At 38.8% G+C, this 23,813-nt stretch overlaps 1 long non-coding RNA gene across 2 annotated transcripts; it reads left to right on the top strand.

Moving 5' to 3' along the window:
• The first annotated feature begins 1,854 nt into the window (after window positions 1-1,854).
• Window positions 1,855-22,531, top strand: LOC109261455 (uncharacterized). Of its 2 annotated transcripts, none has more exons than XR_002077388.2 (5): window positions 1,855-2,105; window positions 17,106-17,304; window positions 17,682-17,807; window positions 20,645-20,776; window positions 21,040-22,531. It is a non-coding gene; the product is annotated as an uncharacterized LOC109261455 (long non-coding RNA). The 2 variants fall into 2 exon arrangements; XR_002077387.2 differs by lacking the exon at window positions 1,855-2,105 and adding an exon at window positions 7,725-7,877.
• The last annotated feature ends 1,282 nt before the right edge of the window (window positions 22,532-23,813 follow it).

Raw genomic sequence — 23,813 nt, 5'->3', positions numbered from 1 at the left:
TTTGGTGGGCTATACAAATCATTTCAAAAAATAAAATTCACCTGGGTGGCTCAGTCAGTTAAGCGTCCAACTCTTGGTTTCAGCTCAGGTCATGCGTGGTCTTGTGGTTCACAAGATTGAGCCCTGCATCAGACTCCAAGCTGACAGTGTGGATCCTTTTTGGGATTCTCTCTCTCCCTCTCTCTCCCTCTCTCTCTGCCCCTCCCCTGCTCATTCTCTCTCCCCCAACCCTCTCTCTCTTTAAATTTTTTTTAAACTTAATTAAAATAAAATGGAATAGAATAAAGTAGATCAGAATAGAATGGAATGGAATTATATAGAAAATAAATACTCAGAATACATGCAAGGTAATAAGTATTAGTTTGCAAATTTTTCCATTATATTGTGTCTGTGTGTGCATGTGAGTGCTGATTTGCAATATAAAGCATATTTTTAATGCGCCTTTTGATGAAAAAAATAACTTGTCCAAAGTCACATAGACAGTAACAGGGCCAGCTCTGAATCCAGACATGTGACTGGCCACTGACTGTCTCAACCATATGGCATTTATAGATAGGGAAATGAAGTTCAAAGAAGTTAAGTAATATGAGAAAAATGATAATGCCTACCATATAGAATTGTAAGAATTAAATAAGATAATACAACTGGCTGGTATATAGTAGAGCATAATAAAAGTTAGCTAACATTAAACCATTTTGGAAGTCGTTTTTTTTTCATCTAACATTGTATTAAAAACAGATTTACATCTCTTTAAATACTCTTTCACAACAGCATTTTAGATATCTGCAATGTATTCCTTTGTCTGCATTTGTAATGATTTCTTTGCTTACCCAGTCTTATATCATGAGACATTTAGGTTGTTTCCATCTTCTAGCCATTTATAACAGCAATTAACAGCTTAAAGCACAATCTCCATGTATAAATATTTCCTTAGGACAAATCCTGAGAAGAGGAATGGCTAAGTTGAAGGGCACACACATTGTAAACTTCAGAAAGTTGAAACCAATTTACACTTTTCCCTAGCAATTGCTCTAGGTCTGGCATCTGTAAAAATGGGGTGTTGGTTGTCAGGAGCTTTCTAATGACTTAAAAACACGCTTGTAGGGAAGTTACTGCTGTTGTGGTAAGACCAACCAAGGGGCACCTGGGTGGCTCAGTCGGTTAAGCGTCCGACTTCGGCTCAGGTCATGATCTCACAGTTTGTGAGTTTGAGCCCCGCCTCAGGCTCTGTGGTGACAGCTCAGAGCCTGGAGCCTGCTTTGGATTCTGTGTCTCCCTCTCTCTGCCCCTCCCCTACTTGTCCCCTGCCATCTCCCAAAAATAAATACACGTTAGAAAAAGAAAAAAAGACCCACCAAGCTTGTTTTGTGTGAAACTCATCAAAACATCCCTGTACCTTATGTCCAACTCTCATCAGCCCAGGTCATATCTGTCCTTGATGCAGCCTTTGTCTCTTCTTAAAGTACTCCATTTCTGCACATAAATAACATCCCTGCCATCACTGGGTACACTCACCTGCACCTCAACCAAGCCTATCTCCCAAAAGCACGGGACTGAGCAGAATCCTACTGTATTTCCTAAACATAATCACACTAGTGTGCAACGATGTTGGTTACTTAATTGCTTCAGTGGACTCTTATAGCTGGTATTTGTAAATAACAAATAACAATACTCTAGCCCATCCCCATTCTTCTTTTAAAAACATCCTGCTTCTTTCCCACTTGTTTATTTTAGGGAACACCTCCCTAACTCGATGTCCTCATGAGGGCTTTCAACACAGGAACTCCTCCTTTCCCCTGGCAGGGGTGGAAATAAGATCTAATCTGGACCTGGATAATAGTAGCATACTTTTCTGGACACTAGGTCCAAGGTGGCAGACCCAGGACACAAAGAGGGGGAATCAGGGTCTGTCTCCCACGCTGATATACAAAGCTTAAGAGAAGGTACTTCTCTATGCGGCTACTAAATTATGATTAGGTAAGCCTGCTGCTGCTGGCAGCCATCTTCCCCAGTGGCACAGAGGATGCTGTCAAGTCCAGAAGAGAAAGAGGCCAGCACACCAAGAGACCAAGACACCTGAGCCTCTGAATCTGGCAGTGCCTAAGGTCAGTGCCACCAATAGGCTTTCGGTTTTAAAAGAAAAAGGGTTTGGGCTAGGGCAAGTTTGATTCGTTTTTTGCCTCTAGTAACTAAAAGAGTCTTGATTGACACAGTTGTAAGATGAGTGATGTTGAGATGTATCTTGAGTTCAGAGAAGGGAGGCATACAGTAATGACATATGGTAATACTGCAGAAATCAGGTAGTCTAATAAAATTATATAAATGATAATGGTTACAAGAGAGTAATCAATGCAAAGTACCTCAAAGAAAGTTGTTTATAAAACAAAATAATGAATTTGTTTTTTTAAGTTTACTTATTTATTTGAGAGAGAGACAGTAAACACGAGTGGGGTAGGGACAGAGAGGGAGAGAGAATTTCAAACAGGCTCCATGCTGTCAGCACAGAGCCCAATGCAGGGCTCGAACCCATGAACCATGGACCTGAGCTGAGATCAAGAGTCAGACGCTTAACAAACTGAGCCACCGGGGCACCCATAGTACAACATGATGACTTTAAATAAAGGGGGTAGTGTGAGGAAACTGGTTATGGTCTCAACTCTACCTGGAGGTTAGAGTCTCAACTCTACTTCCAGGCAGCTACGCATCTCCACCAAATCACAACATTTGTCAGGGTTTCGTTTCCTTGTCTGAAAATAAGTGGACTGAACTGGTTGAGCTCTAAGGGCTCTTCTACTCTAAAATCTGTAACCTTTGTCCAGTAAAGTCACTGTGGTCTGGTCCCTGTGTCTAGGAGATGCTGTTCACTGATTGGCACTGGCCTGGATTACTGTCTATTGAGGGTGAAGAGGATATTATACTGGAAGGGGGTGGGAGTCCCACACAAACCACCTGTTTATTTGGCATGAAGGGAGGGTCAGAATAGATACTGAGGATGCAATCACTATGACCATGTGATGCCTTTAAAAGGCATATCTGTTATGTCCCAAAATAACCACTGTGATAGACAATGAGGCTGTTCAGCGTTCCATAAAATTATTCTAGGTCGTGGGTGAGTAAACCTCAATTTACCATCACCCTCTCTGAATGTCTGGCCTCCTCTGGAACAGCTCTTAGGGCAGAGGTTACAAACTGGTCCACAGATGGGTTTTGTTAGGACCACACAATATTGGTCCACATAGTATTTTTAAAATTTAGAATTCGTTGCCAACATTTTTAAAAAATGGGAAATTTGCATAAAAAAATCTGGATTTCTGGCTTGTGTTAAATCAGAAGCTCTCTTTGGCAGAGCTAAACCCACATTCCCACATGGCAACAATAGACTGGGGCTGAGCAGCAGCTGTTCCTTTTAGACAAGGCAAGCATTTTCCAGGTTTTCGCAGATCTCTGTGGATTATTTTGTACAGGTAGGTTACCTTTTGGCCTCTGTAGATTTGTTAATCTGTGATCCTTGTGTTAAAGCCTGGTTATGAATTTGCCCACCCACTATGCTGGTGCACTCAATATGGTAACAATCGAGCCTACCCTGGTACTGACCCTGGACTCCATATGGCAAAAATGCTCTAACTTGTGGCTAAGAAGTAACTACTTCGTCAAGAGCTACTTTCCAGAAATCGCCATCTGCAGAGTCAACTGAATACCCAATCTAGCCCAGAAAAATGGAAAATTCCACCTTTCCTTTTATTAAAATATTTCAGGAGACAAACTTTTCAACCAGCAAATTCTAATTCTGCTCTCTTTGAGTAGAAAAAAAAATCAATAATCAAATGAAGGACCAAAAGTTCAAAAGAAAGGGATTATTCTGAGGAATCATAACAAATATTCCTTAGGAAGCAAATTTATTCCAAGAAAACAAAATTAAAAAAAATCTCTTTCATAATCTCTGTAAGGGTCAAAAAGACATTGTCTCTATAAATGAGTACATTTTGAGATCAGGGAAAGTTTTACCAGATGGAAAAACAACTTCCCAATTTTCTGTATCTGGTTTTTTTTTTTAATTTTTTAATGTTTATTTATTTATTTTGAGAGAGAGAGAGAGAGAGAGAGAGAGCTGGGGAGGGGCAGGGAGAGGGGGAGAGAGAAAATCCCTAGCAGGCTCTACCCTGGCAGCACAGAGCCTGATGCAGGGCTCGAAATCATGAACCATGAGATCGTGACATGAGCCAAAATCAAGAGTTGGACAGTCAACCAACTGAGCCACCCAGGCGCCCCGTGTATCTATTTTTAAAGTCAGGTTTATTAAAGTATAATTTACACTGTAAAATTCACCCTTTTTAAATTTACAGTCTTCATGAATTTTGACAAATGTATACAATCACATAACCACCACTAAAATCAAGGTATTGAAAATTTCCATCACCCCAGAGTTCCTTCCAGCAACTTGGCAGTCTACTTCCTGCCCCCATACTGATGCCTCTAGCAACTACTGATCTTTTTTCTATCTCTGTAGGTTTGCCTTTTCCATAGTATATAGCCTTTTGTATTTGGCCTCTTTAACTTAATATAATGATTGATTCATCCATGTTGTTGCATGTTCTATTTCATTCTATGCAATTTGTTCTATCTATGCAATTTGTTCTATGCAATTTGTTCTATTTCATTCTATGAATGCACTACAGTTTGTTTATTCACTCACTGGTTGATGGAAATTTGGATTGTTTCCAGTTTGAAGCTATGATGAACAAACCTATTAAAGACATTCATATACAGGTCTTTGCAGGAACATATGTCTTCATTCCTCTGGGTTAAATACTTAGGAGTGATACTATTGCTGGATCATATGACAAACATGTGTATAACTTTATGAGGAACTGCCACACTGATTTCCATTAGCAATTTATGAGGGTTTCATCTGCTTGTAACCTTGTCAGCACTTGGTATTGTCATTCTTTTTAATTTTAGCCATTTAGTAGGGGTGTAGTAGAGTCTCACCATGGCTTTAACTTGCCTTTCCCTAATAGCTAGTGGTGTAGAACGTCTTTCTATGTACATATTTGCCATCTGTACATCTTTGCTGGTCAAGTGTCTGTTCATATCATTTGCCCATGTTTCTAATGAGTATCTTTACACATAAGTAATTTATATATTTAGATAAATGTACTTTCTCAGATATGTTTTGCAAATATGCATGGATACAATCTGACAACAGAAAAAGCTTGTATAGATTCAAAAACAACCATCTGATTTTAAAACACCATGTCAGTAATAAAAAAAAACCTATTAGATATTGCTAAAAACATAGTCAGTGATTTACATGGTTATTTAAGAAACTCTCCCAGACCTTAGGTCAAAGGATAAATACCTGAGCCCTGGGGGAAAAGAAGGTAAGAAACTTGGATTTCCAATTCCAAAATAGAAGAAAATATCCCTGAACGCAGAAAACATGTCACTTTTCAAATGGAAAGGACATGTGGAATATCTGAAAAAATAAATTACTTTCAAGGATAAAGGAAAACATTTTCTAAGGGCACCCAGGTGGGGAAAACAACCAAACAAACAGATTACTTCTCTAAGGAAAAAGAAAAAAAGAAAACAGACTGGACTCTGATGTATCTTGAACAACTCAAAATGGTAAAACAAACAAAAAGAGAGAAAGGGAAAGAGAAAGGATAGTTTATAGTCATGTTTTTCAAACACTGACTTATTAGTCAGTCATGAAATTGATTTAGTACATTGTAACTAGCGTTTATTTTTGAGTCAAAGAGAACAGAATATCGATGTAAAAGAATACAGCATATATTAAAAGTAAGGAAATTTGGTGTGTATGTGTCCCCATGTGTATATGTCACTGGGTAATAAAATAAAATGCATCTCTTAGTTTGAATTGCATTTGAAAATGCTTGAGTAAGAGAACTACAGAATCTATCAACTATATACCAGTTTTGAAAAAGTACTCATAAATACTAGTTGACTGAGTAGTGAGAAAAAATTAGACTAAAAAATTACTAAGAAAATGTAGTAAGCATCTGTATCAGTCAAGGTACAAGATACCAAAGAACAAAAATTAATTTAGGTTAATTTAACTCAGGTAGATTCAAATAGAAAGTGAATCAGTTGGAAGTATATTGGGTGCTGTATTAATGATTTCTGTTGCATAACAAATCACTTCAAAACTTAGCGGTTTAAAACACTTATTGTCTCATAGTTTCCATGGGGGCACAGCTGAGCTGAGTGCTCCGGCTCTGCGTTTCTCTCACGGCTGCCACTAAGGTTTTCAGCCAGGCCTGCAGTCGTTTTAAGGCTCAAGTATTAATTAAACAAACAAGCAGACTAAACCTTTAAGTATTTTAAGCGGGGGACACAATGGAGAATATTGGATGAATATTGGAAAATACTGGATGTCAGTTTACATGATGAATGTAGCCCAAGCCTTGTATTTCTATGAAGGATCCTCTGACTCTGAACAAAAAAAACCAAACAAACCAAAAAACCCAAACCTGAACAGAAGGAATAACTGTTTCATCCTACAAAGGGGAGAATTAATAAGTAATTATTTATCCTACAAAGGGGAGAATTAATAAGTAATTATGTATGAATAATTTTGAATTTTTGACTATGAAAAACTTCAAGCAATAAAAAAAGGAAAATAGTATTATTCATTCTCATGTATCATCATCCAACTTTAGTAATTATCTACAGTTTTGCTAATCTTGCCATCTTTTGAATACACTTCTTTCTGGCTAACATTTTAAAGCTTATTCTAAGAATATAAGTGATATGATATTGATGCTAATAAACAAATAGTATTCAAAAAGGATTTTTTTAAAAATTAAGGCCATCATTAGATAAGTGTCTATTGAATATCTGCTATGTACCACATACCTAGGCAAATATACTATGAAAAAAATTGGATATGCTCTTCCAATCTACATTAATGAATATATACCAAATAACATAGCACAAAAATATACAAAATAAAATTTATGAGAAATTAAAGTAAAAATTAAAAAAAATCAGAGACATTGATCTGTTTTCTAAAGACTAAGTTAACAATATAATATACATGTTAAATGTATATTTATATATAATATACATATTAAATGTATATTTATATATAATATACATATTATATATAATGTATATTTTAAATATAACATACAATTTTAAAGCTTACTTAGTATATGTATTGAGCTTTTACCATACAGACCTATATTCTTTTCAAAAACCCATGAAACATTTTAAAAATGCTCTAAAGCAAATCTTAATAGATCTCAAATAGTACAACTAGTAAAGGCACATTTTTTTTATTGCAATGTGATGTGTAAATACTTATGCAGCAAGAAAACATAAATAATAAATAAAAATCCACCTGTTAGCTAAAAATAAAATGTATGTAATTATTGACTCACAGAAAGCAAAAGCATCAATGACATGCTAATTAGGAAACAGGAGTGACATATAAACACAACAACACAAAATTTAATGAGAATTGCACACAACTGCACTCAGAACAAAATGAATACCCTTAAATGCTTTTATTATTCAGTAAGAATTCATGAAAACGTGTGCTGGTTACCTACTGATCGCCTCATCTCCAAGTTTATCCTGTGAAAATGGACCTGAGCCCTTTAAATATTATTTGCTAGCTGGCGCTGAAACTGTATCAGTGGAGAGCTGGAGAGACTTTGCAGAAAGAAAAGGATTTGCCTCCTGGTTCTGGTGTCTTGTTAGGCAGCCTCCTGTAGCGTAAAGGGTGGCTTTCTTCAGCACCAGACTCCAGCACTTACAGCTTCTTGAGGATTCAGCTTCTGCGGTGCATAGTGACCAACAGCACCCAGAGGTCAGCAGCTCCCCAACCCACACCTCATGCATCCTCCCTCGTAAGTTTTGTGCCTACTAGGTCTTCTGCCTCCTGCAGTGCTGTTAGCTTCTCCAGCACTAGGCTCCTGCGAGACTCTCAGCCCCTCCAAATGCTTAGCTCCTGCAATGTACAATCTGTAACCGCTCCTCTTGGCCAGAAGTTTGCCTTACCACCTCCCTTGGGTAGTTTTGTAGCAAAATGCCTCCAGGAAGACACCTCCCTATGAATAGTTTTTTCTGGCACCCTAGAGGGCAGGTTTCCAGCAAGTTTCACGAGCACAGGAGTTCAAAGACTTCTCTGCCATGCCGGGAGCCAGGCAGTACCCTTTTCAAGAAGATCTGGATCTTAGCACCACCACCACTGTGAGCCGTCAGTGTCCCAGAAGAAAACATGGGTAATCATGTTTTATATTTTTATAATCATAGAATGGGATAGGCCTTTCCAAGTTTGACATAAAAGAAAATACCAAAACATTTTATTTAGATTTTTATAGCAATGGACTGGCAAAGCATATAATCAGCAAAGGGCTATTTTTCTAGATATGCCAGGAGCTCAAATTCAGTAAGGAAATGATCAACCACCCAACATAAAAATAATGAAATATATATATATATATCTCATAAAAAATCATGAATGCATACACATGTTAGAGTTGGAGCCAGGAAATCTTTTTTTGCTTATTCAAATTCTATTTATCATGTCCTCCAAAAAAACTTTCCAGTCTTCCAAGAGAACTTCTTTGGCATCCCTTTTATTCAATATTAAATCCTTTTTATTCATCTGGAAATACTAAGAATTTCTTTGAACAAATAATATATATATATATATATATATATATATATATATATATATATATATGTATATATGAAACAGTTAATATTAACCGAAGTGAAACTAGCATTTTTCTCAGCGTGAGGTCAAAGGGTTACCTGCATCAAAATCACCTGGATACTTTATAAAATGCAAATTCATGGGTCCTGCTGCAGACTGCAGAATGAGAATCTCCAGAGGACTCAGGTGGCCCAGGCAGGAGCCGATCTTAAGTGCGCTGAAAATTCTTCTCAGTTGCACTTGACTTTGAGAATCCTGCCCCTGTAAATCAATAATAAAATGTCCACCTTTGTCTTGTACAGAGCTTAGAGTATTTTTCACAGGTGCCCTCTAATTCCATGCTCACACCCAATTTGGGTGATTGTCACAGCCATTAGCCCCACTTAAAAATAAGAAAATAAAATTCAGGGAGATGTAGGACTTGCTCAGACTCCCCTGGAGAATGGTGGAGCTCAGATTTGATTGTCTTTTTACAACTACCAACTCCAGCTTCAACCCACTTACATAAACCTCCTAAAATTCACGTTTCTTCATGTCTGTAGAACAAACTCATGGTAGTTCAAACAAGTTGATGATTACGGGCAGAAATAGCAGACACAAAGGACGAAAGCACCTCGGGAACTCATGGCTCTCTGATGTGGAAACTGAGAGCCAGAGAGGTGCAGGATCAGAAGGCAGGGTTAGGAACACACCGCTATAATAGGAGACAGCAGCAGGAGTCAGAGGCACCTTGAGAAGATGATAGCCAACTTATAAAGTAAAGGAGGTACTGGCTGAAACACTCAACCTCAGCTGAGCTCAAGTTCGGATGGGATTCAAGAACAGCTGGGCCAAAGACAGTCAGCGTCAGAAGCAACAGCAGCAGTAAGAACAGCAGCAAGGACCTTAGGCCACGGGCAAGGAACCAGCAGGTCACCCAGAGCCTCTGCCTCTATGGATTCCTCAGTCTGAGCGACCAGTGTTTTCTACAGCCCCTTTCTACCTAGATGTTCGAGAATCTCTATCACAGCAGAACTAGCTTTCTTTATGCACAGCCAGGCCTGGGAGCCCCAGTGCACAGACCCCAGAAGGGATTCTAGTAGCCTCAGCCCAAGACTTTTTTCTGATCTCTATGTCAGGGACTTTATGCCACTGTCTGAATGTTTCCTGGCTTCACTGTCTCCCCTTCACCCACAAACCCCTTTAGTGACTCTCTATGAACCTTTTCTCCCTACCCCCATAACACTGCAGCCCTCAGGTGAAGCAGGCTGTTTATGGGAATATCCCAGTGCTGGGACATTTCTGAATCGCTGGGAAGAGTCTGTCCACTGAAATGACCTGCTGATCCCCTAAGGAAACCCTTAGAAAAACCTCTATAACAACTATTTGTTGGTGAGTCTTATTCTAAAGATGCCTTTTTTTTTTTTTTTCCATTTTCATTGCTATGTAGAATTTTGTAGTGGGACTATACCACCTTTTTACATCCATTCCTCTGCTGGTAGATACTTGGGCAGTTTCCAATGTGGGGATATTACAAATACTGCTGCTGTATTAATGAACTTCTCTTGGATAGTCAGGAGTGGAATTGCTGTGTATTCTAGCTTTAAATGATAATGCTAAGGAGTGATCTATACTGGATTAGCTAGTTTTCTCACTCACAGACAATATATGAGAGCTCTTATTGCTCAGGACCCTTACTGACATTTACTATTGTGAGACCTCAACATTGTTGCCAATCTGGTGACTGCATAGTTTTCATTTTCATTTCCCTCGTGACTAAACGGAGTACTCTTCATATGACTTTGATTATTAGGAGCTACCTTTGTATAAAATGTGTGTTCAAGTAGTTTGCCAGCTTCTCTAATTGATTGGAATATGTTCTTTACATATTATAGATACTAGTCCTTTGCCAGTTATGCAAGTCTCAAACATTTTCTTGCATTCTGTTGTTGATTCTATATGGTATCATTTAACTAATTAGTTTTTAAAAACATGTTTATAATGAAACTTTTACTCATTAAGAAATAATTTTTTTTTTATTTTAAGAGAATGAAATAAGTGATTATTTGGAGGAAAGAGACTAGAGAAAATCACACATTCAATATCATATTTTTCTGTAATGTTTGAATTTTCCAGTGATCATGTATACCTTCATTCAATTTACTGAGCACATAATATGTGCCAAAACTAATTTAAGTCCTAGAAATCCATTACTGAACAAAAGGGACAAAGACTCTTAGCCTAAGAACATACAAGGTAAGATTCAATATTGCTTTTATTTAAAAAATATACAAAACTCTTATTTAGTTTCTATCAGACTTTCATTTTGAGCTTCTATATGTCTATACATAAAAACAGCATGGCACAAAACTCAGAGTAAACATTTAAAAATACGAGCAAAACCTTTTTGTAAAGGGTTGCCGTTGATTTGTCACTGATTTCAGCAGCTAATTTTCCAGAAAGCAGGCTGAAATGTCAGATCCCAGACCTCTCTAATGGATACAAATCATGCAACTTAATATAAAGAAATTAATTTAAAAACACCTTATTGTAATGAGCCATTTTAAATCAGAGAGGAAAGTAGTTTAAACATAAGTCAGATTCTAGACTGAATTTGTCCTAGTCATTGATTTATACTTAAATATAATTAAATATATGAATATATTTAACAAATAAATATATTTAGTATATAAATATATTTAAATATAATGTGATACATAGAAAAATAAACCAATGAGTACAAAGATATGTGAGCAAGTATACCTCACTGCATTCAGGACCCGCTCACTTCAACCCACTCTTCATCCCCACCTCTTGCCACAGTTAGCAGCCTCTTGTGTGTCCTTCAGGAGATGTTCAATCGTGTGCAAACACACAGGGATTATGTATGCATTCTGTTTTAACTATTTGGTACTGCTGCAGTAAATTAATCAGGGGCTGCAGATTTCTGGGGTGGGGATGATGTGCTATAATCTAGATTGAAGACAAAGTAACAGCCTCTGCCAAGCTCAGAACTGGGCCAGGTGAAGCTGGAAGAACAGCGTCTTGACAAAGCCTTTGCAGTCCCAGACTGGCTGTCCGTGCTATTGCAAGTGACCTGAAATTGTCTGAATGCTGCCTGGAGGTGGAAGTGCCCTCTATGGATGCCCAGTTTGCACCCCTCCCACAGCCCAAGCTTCAGAGTGCACATTTATGCAGAGGGCTTCACTTCCTCTCCTTCTTCCCCTTAGAAACAAAATGAATGCCAACTGGTGGTTGCCAGAGGGGAGGGGGACAGGATGGAGAGGATGGGTGAAATAGATAAAGGGGATTAAGAGGTACAAACTTCCAGTTATAAAATAAATAAGTCACAGAGATGAAAAGCACAGCATAGGGCATATAGTCAATAATATTGTAATAACTTTTTATGGTGACAGATGATAAGTACACTTACCGTGGTAAGGATTTCATGGTGTATATACTTGTCGAATCACTACCCTTACACATGAAACTAATATAATATTTTATGTCAACTATACTTCAATTGAAATATAAAATAAAATAAAATAAAATAAAATAAAATAAAATACATGTTGATATGCCACCTGAACTTCCTCCCAGATTTCTAGACAGTTCCCTCTCCTCACCACACAGCACTACACTCCATGGGTGCATCCTGCTCCTGCACTATTAACCCCTTTTGCTGTCTGTCCTCCCCTTGTTTTAGGGTGATTTTCTTGTTCCTTTCCATTAGCTCCTGTGCTGCCCACACCTGCACTTCAGGCTCCCTTGTAGGCTCACTAACCAGTGCCCTGGATAAGATATTTGAGATCTGTAAAGCTAGCAGCCTTGAGGGATCAAGTCAACACATGTGATATATATTTTATAAACATTTCTCTGCTCTGCACTACAAACGTCTCCCCAAAATTGGGTTACCAGATGTAACAAATAAATATTCAGAATGCCCAGTTAAACTTGAATTTCAGATAAATAATAATTTTTTAGTATAATATGCCTGATGCGATCTTTAATCTGTATTTAATCTTCCAACACTATTTCAAAACCCAGTTAAGCAGTCAGGTTAAACAGTCTTTCTAATCTGCATGCCCTAAAAACCAAGTTCTAATCCCCTGTTCAATGACTGTGGCCAATGCACAGCAAAACGCCCCACCAATTTCAAAATTGGGCATTTTGAGTAGTCTTGAGCCAGCACAGGAAGCATTTCAAAGTGGTTGCTAGGTGGCAGATCTCAATTCTGGAAAGCATTTTTCAAATTCTATTAGTGCTGCTTGGTGAGAGTAGCTTGGTAATGAGCTCAAATGTGTTTAGTTTACCATTTTTCTTCCAATTTAAAATCTATGGCAAAACTGAGTTTAAAAAACACTTCTAAAAAGCTTTGCCTTTGAAATCCAATGCCAGAATGTCTAGGTAAACACAGAATTTAGTAATCATGGGCTTAATTTATTTCAGCTATTTTTTCCTGCTGAATTTTTGAGATAGTAAGACTGGATTTCTTCCAAACTAATCTGGGCAGGAGAAAACTTGAAAGTATCGGCTAGTTTTAAGTGTCCCCACATGATTCCTGATACAGTTTTACCTGAAAAGTGGCGTGTACCCAACAGATTTTGTTTTTTAATCTCAAGTTCTTTTGCAAACACCAAACTCTTCACACAAAAGGAACAGTGTGGCCTATCCAGATATCTCTTTGTTCAAATTACTTAGCAAACTTCATGAAACAAGAGCTGTGATTCTACATTCTGTGTTGATGATCCAGAGAAAGAGCAGGATCTAGGAAAGGACAGAAAAGAAGAGGAAATAGACACTGGGAACTTATCACCAAAGGAAATCAGTGATAGTGATGATGGCATTCTTACCCCAGTTTCCCCAAAAAGGAGTAGAACTCTGCTTAGAGGATGTTCATCATATTTCACCATCAAGATTGTGCTTAGAGCAGACTCCAAATTACACCTGATAGAATTAAACCATACCTGCATTGTTATTCAATAAAGTTTCTCTTTTACTACCCTACATATTCCAGGCACTGAAGAATGGGAACGAAGCAAAGAATCATGGAGATTCAGAGCTGGAAAGAACACTTTTTTCCTTATTGGTGCTTAGCTTTTGCAAAGAAATGATTTAAAGATTTATCAACAGGAAATTTGCTAATCAATTACATAATATTAGGTGGAACCATATGAAATTGTCAGTATTTGCTTATGACTTACAAACATGACAATTTTATTTGATTCTACCTAAGGCTATGCAGACATTGAGAAGTACATGGTAGTTCTAGAAGTAGTGGAATGATACGGCATGGAATGATATCCAAGGTAAACTATAAGGTATAGAATGTTGTTACAGGATATTTTTGTGTGTGTTTGTGTGTGTGTCTACCATATGTGCAGATATGTGTTTGTTTAATCTTTATTTTTGAGAGAAAGAGAGATAGAGAAGAGCAGAGAGAGAGGGAGACACAGAATCTGAAGTAGGCTCCAGACTCTGAGCTGTCAGCACAGCGCCCGACGAAGGGCTCTAACCCACAAACTGTGAGATCACGACCTGGGCCGAAGTCAGACGCTTAACCCACTGAGCCACCCTTGCGCCCTTAAATGTTTGCTTATGTCCCACCATAAATTTGACAATTTATCAAATATAACAAACTGTTCACAGTGGATGCATCTAGAGGGCCAAGTAGGAAACTTTTTACTTTGTATAATTTTTACCATATAAACATATTCAAATTTTAAAGAAAAAGAAAACAAAAAGCCAAACCACCAAGGAGAGTACTGTACTGAGAGGTGAAGAGTCTGTTCAAGTCATGCAGTGACCTTAAACTAGACCCCATGGAAGAAAGTGGCTGCCCAATTGCTTAGCTCATCCCTGCAATTCAAAGAATAAAACAATAGCTCCTGGGACCTGACCAGTTCTGAAAGTCACTCTCCACACTGCCCTTGTGGTTTACCTGGGATCCTAATCATAGACTGTGGCTGAATGTAGAGCTTCCTAATTGACCGTCACTGGAGGGTGAATATATTAAGAGTGATCATTCTTACTGCAGTCGTGGATTAGTGGACTGGACACTGAATACAAGGACTAGGAAAAAGAGGCCCTTTCTCTCTTGAGTGAGTCTTTCTACTATTTCCTTGAGGCCCATCAAGAAGAGTCCTCAGAGCCATTTTCACCAACTTTTAAACTTGATGAAACCCTTTCTCATTATGATTTTTTTTTTAACCCTAGATTTAGAATAACAGAAATTTATTCTAATTAGTTGCTGTTCAAGATAAGGGGAAAGTTTTTGTACAATTATCTGTCTAGATCTCTCCCCAATCCCCACCCCACCTCCCTGTCTCCCTTTCCCCCAACCATTACACTGGCCACATTTAAATAACTCTAATCTACACCAGTGTTTTCCAAACTGTGCTGAGAAGGAGGGACAATTCATCTGACAATGAAGAAACTGTGGTCTTAGAGATGAAATGACTTGTCCTCATTCCCACAAGAAGAAAGTGGCAGGCACAGGCTGAAACCCAGCTTCCTGACTTCCAGCCAAATGTCCCCAGTCTTGAAATAAAACTGCTTATTTCTCCTTTTCCCTCAAGTGACTGCCTTTTTTTCCTCCGTTTTCCTGTCAAAATTCCCACACTAGCAGTTAAGCGCCTGTCCTGAGTTTTCACACTGGCTGCTTTCTGTACAAGCCCTGAAAGTTGGATTCCGTGCCCACCACACCTGAAAGCACTAGTTGAAAGGGCACCACGTGAGCAGCAGGGTTGGCGTTACATGCCGTCAAGGATCGCTCTTTTCTCATAGACTGTTAGCAGGACCAGGCGGGGACTTTCTTTACCACTGTATCTATGGCTAGCCCAGGGCCTGGCACCAACCAGAAGCCAAGTAAATATTAATTCATGACCAGGACTGCTGATCGACTTCGATTTCCAAAACTTTCCCTTTGAGGGGCTCCTGGGTGGCTCAGTCGGTTGAACATGTGACTTCTGCTCAGGTCATGATCTTATGGTTCATGAGTTCAGGCCTGTGTTGGGCTCTGTGCTGACAGCTCAGAGCCTGGAGCCTGCTTTGGATTCTTGTCTCCCTCTCTCTCTCTCTGCCCCTCCCCAATTCGTGCTCTCTCTCTCTCTCAAAAATAAACATTAAAAATAAGTAAACAAATAAATAAACAAACAAAGGCATTTGACTTTATCTTCCTCACTGGATGCTCCCTCGGAGGGGTGCTGACCACACTGACTCCATCTTGGGTGCTCCATCATTTCCGTGCCCATGCAATGACCTCCCTCAGGGCCACGTGTTCCAGGCCCCGTGGAAGCTCATGTGTGCCTTGACGGGAATGCAGGAAGGATTGTTCTGATCTTCCCTAAAGTAGCACACAGAAGACCCCACTTCGGGTAACTAGCAGAGATGACCGCACGCACAAGGCTCCACTCGAGCTAACTGCTAGAGCCCTTCTGATGCACAGATGGTGCCCCTTTAGGTAACTACGCTTTGACCTCACCATCATGCCCCTTGCTCTAGAAAACCTGTGGATTAAAGTCTGAGTGGGGGTGGAGAATAGCTGCGTAGCACGGTGGATGGTCTGTCCGTGTGATCCTTCTGTCAGTAAGTTACCCTGATAAAACTCTATGAATGGTATGGAGTGACTTGCTTTGTTTCCCAGTCTGAAAGTGCCTTCTCAGTCTGGAGGATACTTTACTGACCCTCTTCCACCTTCTCACAGCCCTTTGCTGCATGTCCTTTGCTTGGGACATATCATCCATCTGTTCATTACTGAAGAACTTGAGGAGATAGAGAAAGAACCAGTCTGACATTGGGGTGCTTACATTTTGTTTGCGAAAAATGGGAATATGAATGAATAACAGAGTCACAAACAGTATGACAGTAGTGTGATAGTTATGAGCCAGATTGAGGCCAGACTGCACAGGTACTTAACCTCCCTATGCTTTAGTTTCCTCGTTTATAACATGTAGACAATGGTAGTTTCTACTTCATGAGGTTATTGTGAAGATTAAGTTATTTAATACATTCGAAGCACTCCAAAGAGGGCCTGGTATATCGTGAGTGCTCAAAAAAATGTTTTAAAAAAGCCTAATATACAAATCAATATTATACGTGTTGTAGAAAGTCTCCCTTTGGGGCGCCTGTGTGGCTCAGTCAGTTCAGCATCCAACTTCGGCTCAGGTCATGATCTCATGGTTCGTGGGTTCAAGCCCGTGTTGGGCTCTGTGCTGACAACTTGCTCAGAGCCTGGAGACTGCTTTGGATTCTGTGTCTCCTCTCTGCCCTTCCCTGCTTGTGCTCTGTCTCTCAAAAATAAATAAATGTAAAAAAAAATAAAATTGAAAAAAAAGAAAGTCTCCCTTTAAGAACATTTTCCCTAGTAAGAACCAATCTTCAAAACTTCCTTTGAGACTTTTCCTTGTCATTTTGGCTTTATCTTTTCATTGTACAGGGGGTACTAGGCCTGTCCGGGATGGTTAAGGTACGAGAAAGAGAGAATTGAGGGGCCCCAGCTAACTGCCAGGACCAACCATTAAGCACGTGAGTGAGGCCATCTGGGTCCTCCAGATCCAGCCCATCCCACAGCTGGTTGCAGCAACACAGGAGAGCCGGGGGGCCAGCAGAGGAACCAAGCACCAGCCCACAGGATGGTGAGAAACCATAAATAACAACAGTGGCTTTTTAAGCCACTGATGGTAAGGTGGTTGGTTGCACAGCAAAGCATAATTGAAGTTTTGCTGTCCAGAGGTGGACATGCTAACATTTTAAATATTCCAAATCCAGATGTGACGTATATACACGTAGCTATTTGCATGTTTAAAAATGCCAAGGAGGACATTCTGCATGATGTGTTTAAAACCAGCATTTTTAAACACGTTTGTAAAAGCATTTTTTCCTACTTAACATTTTGAATTTTTTATGAATAATTGTATATCTACACTATTTTTGGTAGTTGCATTGTAACCCTAATTTATTAACGACTCTCCTCCCAATAAACACTTAGTCTGCTTCTAATTTTTTGCCACAGTAAGAAATGCTTTGATGAACATCCTTGAACATACTTCTTTGCGTACCTCAAGGATAATTTCCTCAAGATTATATCCTGCATAGTGGAGTTCCTGCATCAAACATTTGCCTGTTTTCAAGGTTCTGAGTATGTATTATCTAATTGCTCTCCAGAGAGGCTGCACCAATTTACATTCTTACCATAAATGAGTTGAAACTCTCTTTTCCCTGCACTTTTGCTAACAGTGGGTTAAAAACGTTTTTTTTTTGTTGTTGTTGTTGAGCTAGTGGATGAAGAACTATGATCTCATTACTTTTTTCATTTTATCTTTACTGTTGAGGCTGCATATATTTTCATGTATATTTGTGTCTTCTCTGAAACCTACATTCTCACTCTGCTCATTTTTCCATTGTTACCTTTTTCTTACTGATTTGCAAATGATATAGATATTAATGCTTTGTTCTTATGTATTTATAAATATTTTTCTTTAATTTTTCTCTAAGATCACCCTCAGAGTTTATGGGCTTAGGTAGATTTTTTTTTAAAATCTACCAACAAAGCTGTTTATTTTTTATTTCTGAGACTGAATGTTGATAGATGTATTGTTTTAAAGGATACAGAAGCTTAAGTACTTTCAGAGAGTGTCAGATGCCATCCAGGTAAAATCCAGGTCCCTTAGTTTATGCCACAGGCCACACTCGGTTCTCACCATATTTAGCCACATGAATCTCCTACAACTTCTAACTACAAACTCTCTGTTCTTGTGACCTTGGTTTCTGGTATATGGAGCTTGTGGGCTCTGAAGTCTGACCGTGACAGACCCGAGTTAGGATTCTTTTTTCTTTTTTTAAGTTTATTTATTTATTTATTTTGAGAGAGTGAGAAAGCACAAGTGGCGGGGGTGGGGGGAGGGCAGAGAGAGAGGGAGAGAGAGAATCCCGAGGAGGCTCCACACTGTCAGCATAGAGCCTGAGGAGGGGTTCGAACCCACAAACCGTGAGATCACGACCTGAGCCAAAGTCAATCGCTTAAACAACTGAGCCACCCAGGCGCCCCCTCAAGTTGGGATTCTTACTCAACCACTTCCCCAATAGTATGAGAAGAGCATTGTGACCCTCAGCACTTCATATTTAAGTGGAGACAGGATTAATGAGAGAGATTGAATGCTACGTAATAATGACAATGTGTGACACACAGTTGGCACTTAATATTTGTTTTCCAGCCATCCTTTCATGTTTTTGCTCATGCTGGGACATGTTTCTGGGATACCCTTCTTTTGTTCTCCACCTCACAATAGTGTACCTATTCTTCTGGCCTGGTTCTATCTGTGCTTCTTTACAAAGGTGTTCAGGGAACAGGGAGCTTCCCATGCATCTAATTCAGGTTGGGTATCTCCTGCTATTTTTTAATGTTTTAGATATAGTTAGTTAACAAAGGACACTTAAATTAGCACAATTATTATACCAGGCATATAATTAGTGATCAATACAAATTGATTTCGGACATATAACAATAATTGGTATCTCAGCCTCTGGTATCTTGTACCATTGAATATTTTAATATCATCGGGAGTAAGGAGTGAAGGTGGTCAAGACGTGCAAACTTGTGCTTATAAGTAAATTCTGGGGGTATAAAGGACACCATGATGATTGCAGTTAATTATTATATATTTGGAAGCTGCTAGCAGCAAATTGAAAAAGTTCTCGTCACACACAAAAGTTATAACTGTGAGGTAATGCATGATAACTCACTTGTAAACATTTTGAAATATATACATATATCAACCATTATGCTGTATACCTTAAACTAGTACAATGTTATGTCAAATATAACTCAATAGAACTGGACAAATTAATTTTTAAAAATGGAAAAATAATATATATACCACTGGAACCTATCATTCCTCATTAGCTCAATGTATATATTTTTCCAATTCTAAGAAGCACTTTGGCCCCACATTTTAATGTCTCTGGAACTGGTACATGTCTTACTTCAGAAATAAGCAATGGCCAGATGGCAGTCATGATATAGTTGGCATTGCCTCTTTATTTGTGAACATGGTCACAACTGCTCGAATTGTCATCATTTCACTGAGGTCTATGCAATTTAGTACTACACGTGTCAAAGTCATATGATAACAGATGCTATTGAAGGCGAGAGAAATTGCCAAATTAGGTGAAAGAAATTCCAAAGCAACAAGAGGCTGGTAAAAGCAATTCTTGTATTATATACGACTATCATTAAGGCATGGAATTTAATTTGTCAGAAACTTTCTTGTGGCCATTAAAAGAGAAGCTGTAGAGGGGGACCGGGGTGAGGGGGGCTCAGTTGGTTAAGCGTCCAACTCTTGATCTCGGCTCTGGTCATGATCTTCCGATTCCTGACATCGAGCCCCACGTTGGGTGCCACAATGATGCGCAGAACCTGCTTGGGATTCTCCCTCTTTCTCTCTCCCCCACTTCTGCTTGCTCTCTCTTTCTCAAAGGAAATGAATAAACATAAAAAAAAAAACAAAAAACTGCAGAGCTTGTAATGGCATCAAACAGGATGGCCCCAGCATCAAACTTGCAGAATGAGTGTTAGTGGCTAGGAAGCAAATTCCAGAGACAAGACTAGGAAATTCTTTTAAGAAATGCTGCCCTTTCTCTTGTGTGCAAAAACACATATTGATGTTCTGTATGAAAAGGGATTCAGAATTATATTTAGTGTACAAAATTTTTAGAAATACTTAATTTAATTTGCTTATATTTCTTTTTTATATATGCATATTACTATAAAAAAAATCTATGTCCAAGTCTAAAAGTAGTCTTTAATAAGGAAAAACACGAAAATCCTATATGATAACATGTTGTGTAGTTAAATTGGCAACTCTTTGTCCTTTCTTGGTGGTGCGTACAATTGAAGCTCTCTTTGATTTGGAAATGATAAATTGGAGGCTAAAATAGGCAGTAAGTCTGTGAATTTCCAAACTTCCCCTATTGAAGGAACAGAGTTTGGTGTCTTCTGTTGCTGTTTTGGTGGGAATGAAGCTGTTGCTTGGAAATGAGATAGGAAAGCCCCGTGATTTCTTCACAATCCTCTGCTACACTTGTTTGCAGACACAACGTAGGTTGAAGGTAAGCTTGCTTCTCATACCATGATTTTTAACTTGTTAACATAAGTCACAGATTGCATTCTGAATTAGGTAACACTTTATTTATCATCAGTTAAGCATTTTTAAATTATACTTTTCTAATATAAAAAGTAATATATGTTAGTATTGAACATATTCTGTATTAAAAAGTGGGTATTATGATTGTGTAATTAGCTGTATTTCTTTTTTAAGTCTCTTAATTTTTTTTTTTTTTTTTACTAGAACTAACAAACCTAAAATTTGTAGGGAACCACAAAAGACCCTGAATAGCCAAAGCAATCCTGAAAAAAGAAAAACAAAACTGGAGACATCACGATTCTGGGTTTCAAGCTACATTACAAAGCTATAGTCATCAAGACAGTATGGTACTGGCACAAAAACGGACACATAGATCAATAGAACAAAATAGAAAACCCAGAAGTGGACCCAGAACTACATGGCCAACTAATTTTTGACAAAGCAGGAAAAAATATCCAACGGAAAAAAAGACGGTCTCTTCAACAAGTGGTGCCGGGTAAACTAGATGGTGGCATGTAGAAGAATGAAACTGGACCACTTTCTTATACCATACACACAAATAAATTCAAAATGGATGAAAGACTTCAATGTGAGACCGGAAACCATCAAAATCCCAGAGGAGAAAACAGGCAACAACCTCTTTGACCTCAGCCACAGCAACTTCTTACTAGACACGTCGCCAAAGGCGAGGGAAATAAAAGCAAGCATGAGCTACTGGGACTTCATCAAGATAAGAAGCTTCTGCATGGTGAAGGAAACCATCAAAAAGATTAAAAGACAACCAGCAGAATGGGAGAAGATATTTGCAAACAACATATCTGATAAAGGGTTAGTATCCAAAATCTAAAGAGAACTTATTAAACTCAACACGCAAAAAACAAATAACCCAGTTAAGAAATGGGTAGGAGTGCCTGGTTAGTTTAGTAGGTTAAGCATCTGACTTTGGCTCAGCTCATGATTTCACAGTTCATGAGTCTGAACCCTCTGTGCTGTCAGCATAGAGTCTGCTTCAGATCCTCTGTTCCCCTCTCTCTCTGCCCCTTCCTGGCTCTCTCTTTCTCAAAAATAAACACTTAAAGAAATTGGCAGAAGACACAAATAAACACTTTTCCAAAGATGACATCTAGATGGTTAAGAGATGAAAAGATGGTCAACATCACTCATCATCAGAGAAATACAAATCAAAACTACAATGAGATCCCACCTCACACCTGTCAGAGTGGCTAAAATTAACACAAGAAACAACAGGTGTTGGAGAGGATGTGGAGAAAGGGGAACCCTCTTATACTGTGGGTGGGAATGCAAACTGGTGCAGCCACTCTGAGAACAGTATGGAGGTTCCTCAAGAGCCTAAAAACAGACCTACCCTATGATCCAGCAATTGCACTATTAGGTATTTACCCAAAGGATACAAAAATACAGATTCAAAGGGGTATACACACCCCAATGTTTATAGCAGCATCATCAACAGCCAAAATATGGAGGGAACCCAAATGTCCATTGACTGCTGAATGGATAAAGATGATGTGGATCTTACACAATGGAATATTACTCAGCCATCAAGAAGAATGAAATTTTGCCATTTGCAACAATGTGGATAGAGTTAGAATGTATTATGCTAAGTGAAATAAGTCAATCAAAAAAGACAAATACAATATGATTTCACTCATATGTGGAATTTAAGAAACAACAGATGAACATATGGGAAGGGCTGGGAAGAGAAGAGAGGGAAACAAACCACAAGAGACTCTTAATGACAGAGAACAAACTGAGGGCTGATGAAGGGAGGTGGGTGGAAGATGGGCTAGATGGGTCATGGGTATTAAGGAGAGCATTGTGATGAGCACTGGGCCTTGTTATGTATGTGACAAATTACTGAATTCTCCTGAAACCCATACTGCACTGTATGTTAACTAACTAAAGTTTAAGAAATAGATTACACTTATCTTTTAAAAATTTTTTGATGCCATTTCTTGTTTACAGAAATATCTCAGCTCAAAGTAATATATATTCAACATACAGCATTTGGTAATACAGAATAGTATAAAACACGAAAAACTTCATGCTTCATCTCACAACCCAGAGCTTGCCTCTCAAGATTTTTGGCCATCACATTCAATGTATCTAGGGCAAAAATGAGTAACTTAACACACACAGTGGATACTCACTATATCCCGGCTGGATGCATGAATGCTGGGAGAACTTGGAGAGCAGCCCATATGTCTCGCTGATAGACTTGATTATATAGATCTTATGGTCATTTTTCCTCTCCAGTTTGCCTTATTCTTCGGACATAGCAGGAGCTTGGCCAGGTTACAAACAACTTTCTATTTGGCAAGGGAGCATTCTGGAGGGATGGCCACATGGCTGCTGCCCTCTGGAAGCGTACAGTCTAAAGAAGACAAAACATAATAACAAATACAAAAATAAATGTATATATGCACATTGTCATGAACCGTAGAAAAGGAAGAGAACAGGTGGCTGGGAAAATAAGCAGGGCCAAGATCTGATTCAGGAGGGGTCAGGGAAGTCCTCTCTGACGGAGGAACGGGTCAGAAGGTCAAGGAAAAACAAAGGGGCAGGTTCTGAGGCGGTTAAACTTGAAGTGGGTGTGGCCTAAGAATAGTGAAGCAAAGTGTTGAGAGAAAAAACTGCCACAGAGGTAGGCAGGTCGTGCAGTGCCTGGTAAGTCATGGAGAATTTTGAATTTTATTCTATGTATGCTTGGAAACCAATTTTTTTTGTAATTTAAATTGCATTTATTTTTGGTAAATAAATTTTGGTAAAATTCACGATTCAAAGCATTAAAGGGCCAATATTATTGAATGAAAACTCCTCCTCCCTCCAGCTTCCTAGCCACCCAGTTCCCCTCCCCCGAGCTGCCGGTACACATCCTTCCGGAAATACTCTAAGCACAAGCAAGCATATCTATCAATCTATATTATATTTTAAGCAGGGGAGCGAGGCCATCAGATTTGTGTTTTAAGACCACCCGAATGCTG

This window comes from Panthera pardus, unplaced genomic scaffold (assembly GCF_024362965.1).
Source record: "Panthera pardus isolate Hobbes unplaced genomic scaffold, ASM2436296v1 HiC_scaffold_16, whole genome shotgun sequence".
Classification (NCBI taxonomy): Eukaryota; Metazoa; Chordata; class Mammalia; order Carnivora; family Felidae; genus Panthera; species Panthera pardus.
The sequence above is the reverse complement of the archived record's forward strand: the minus strand, read 5'-3'. Positions and strand labels throughout refer to the sequence as shown.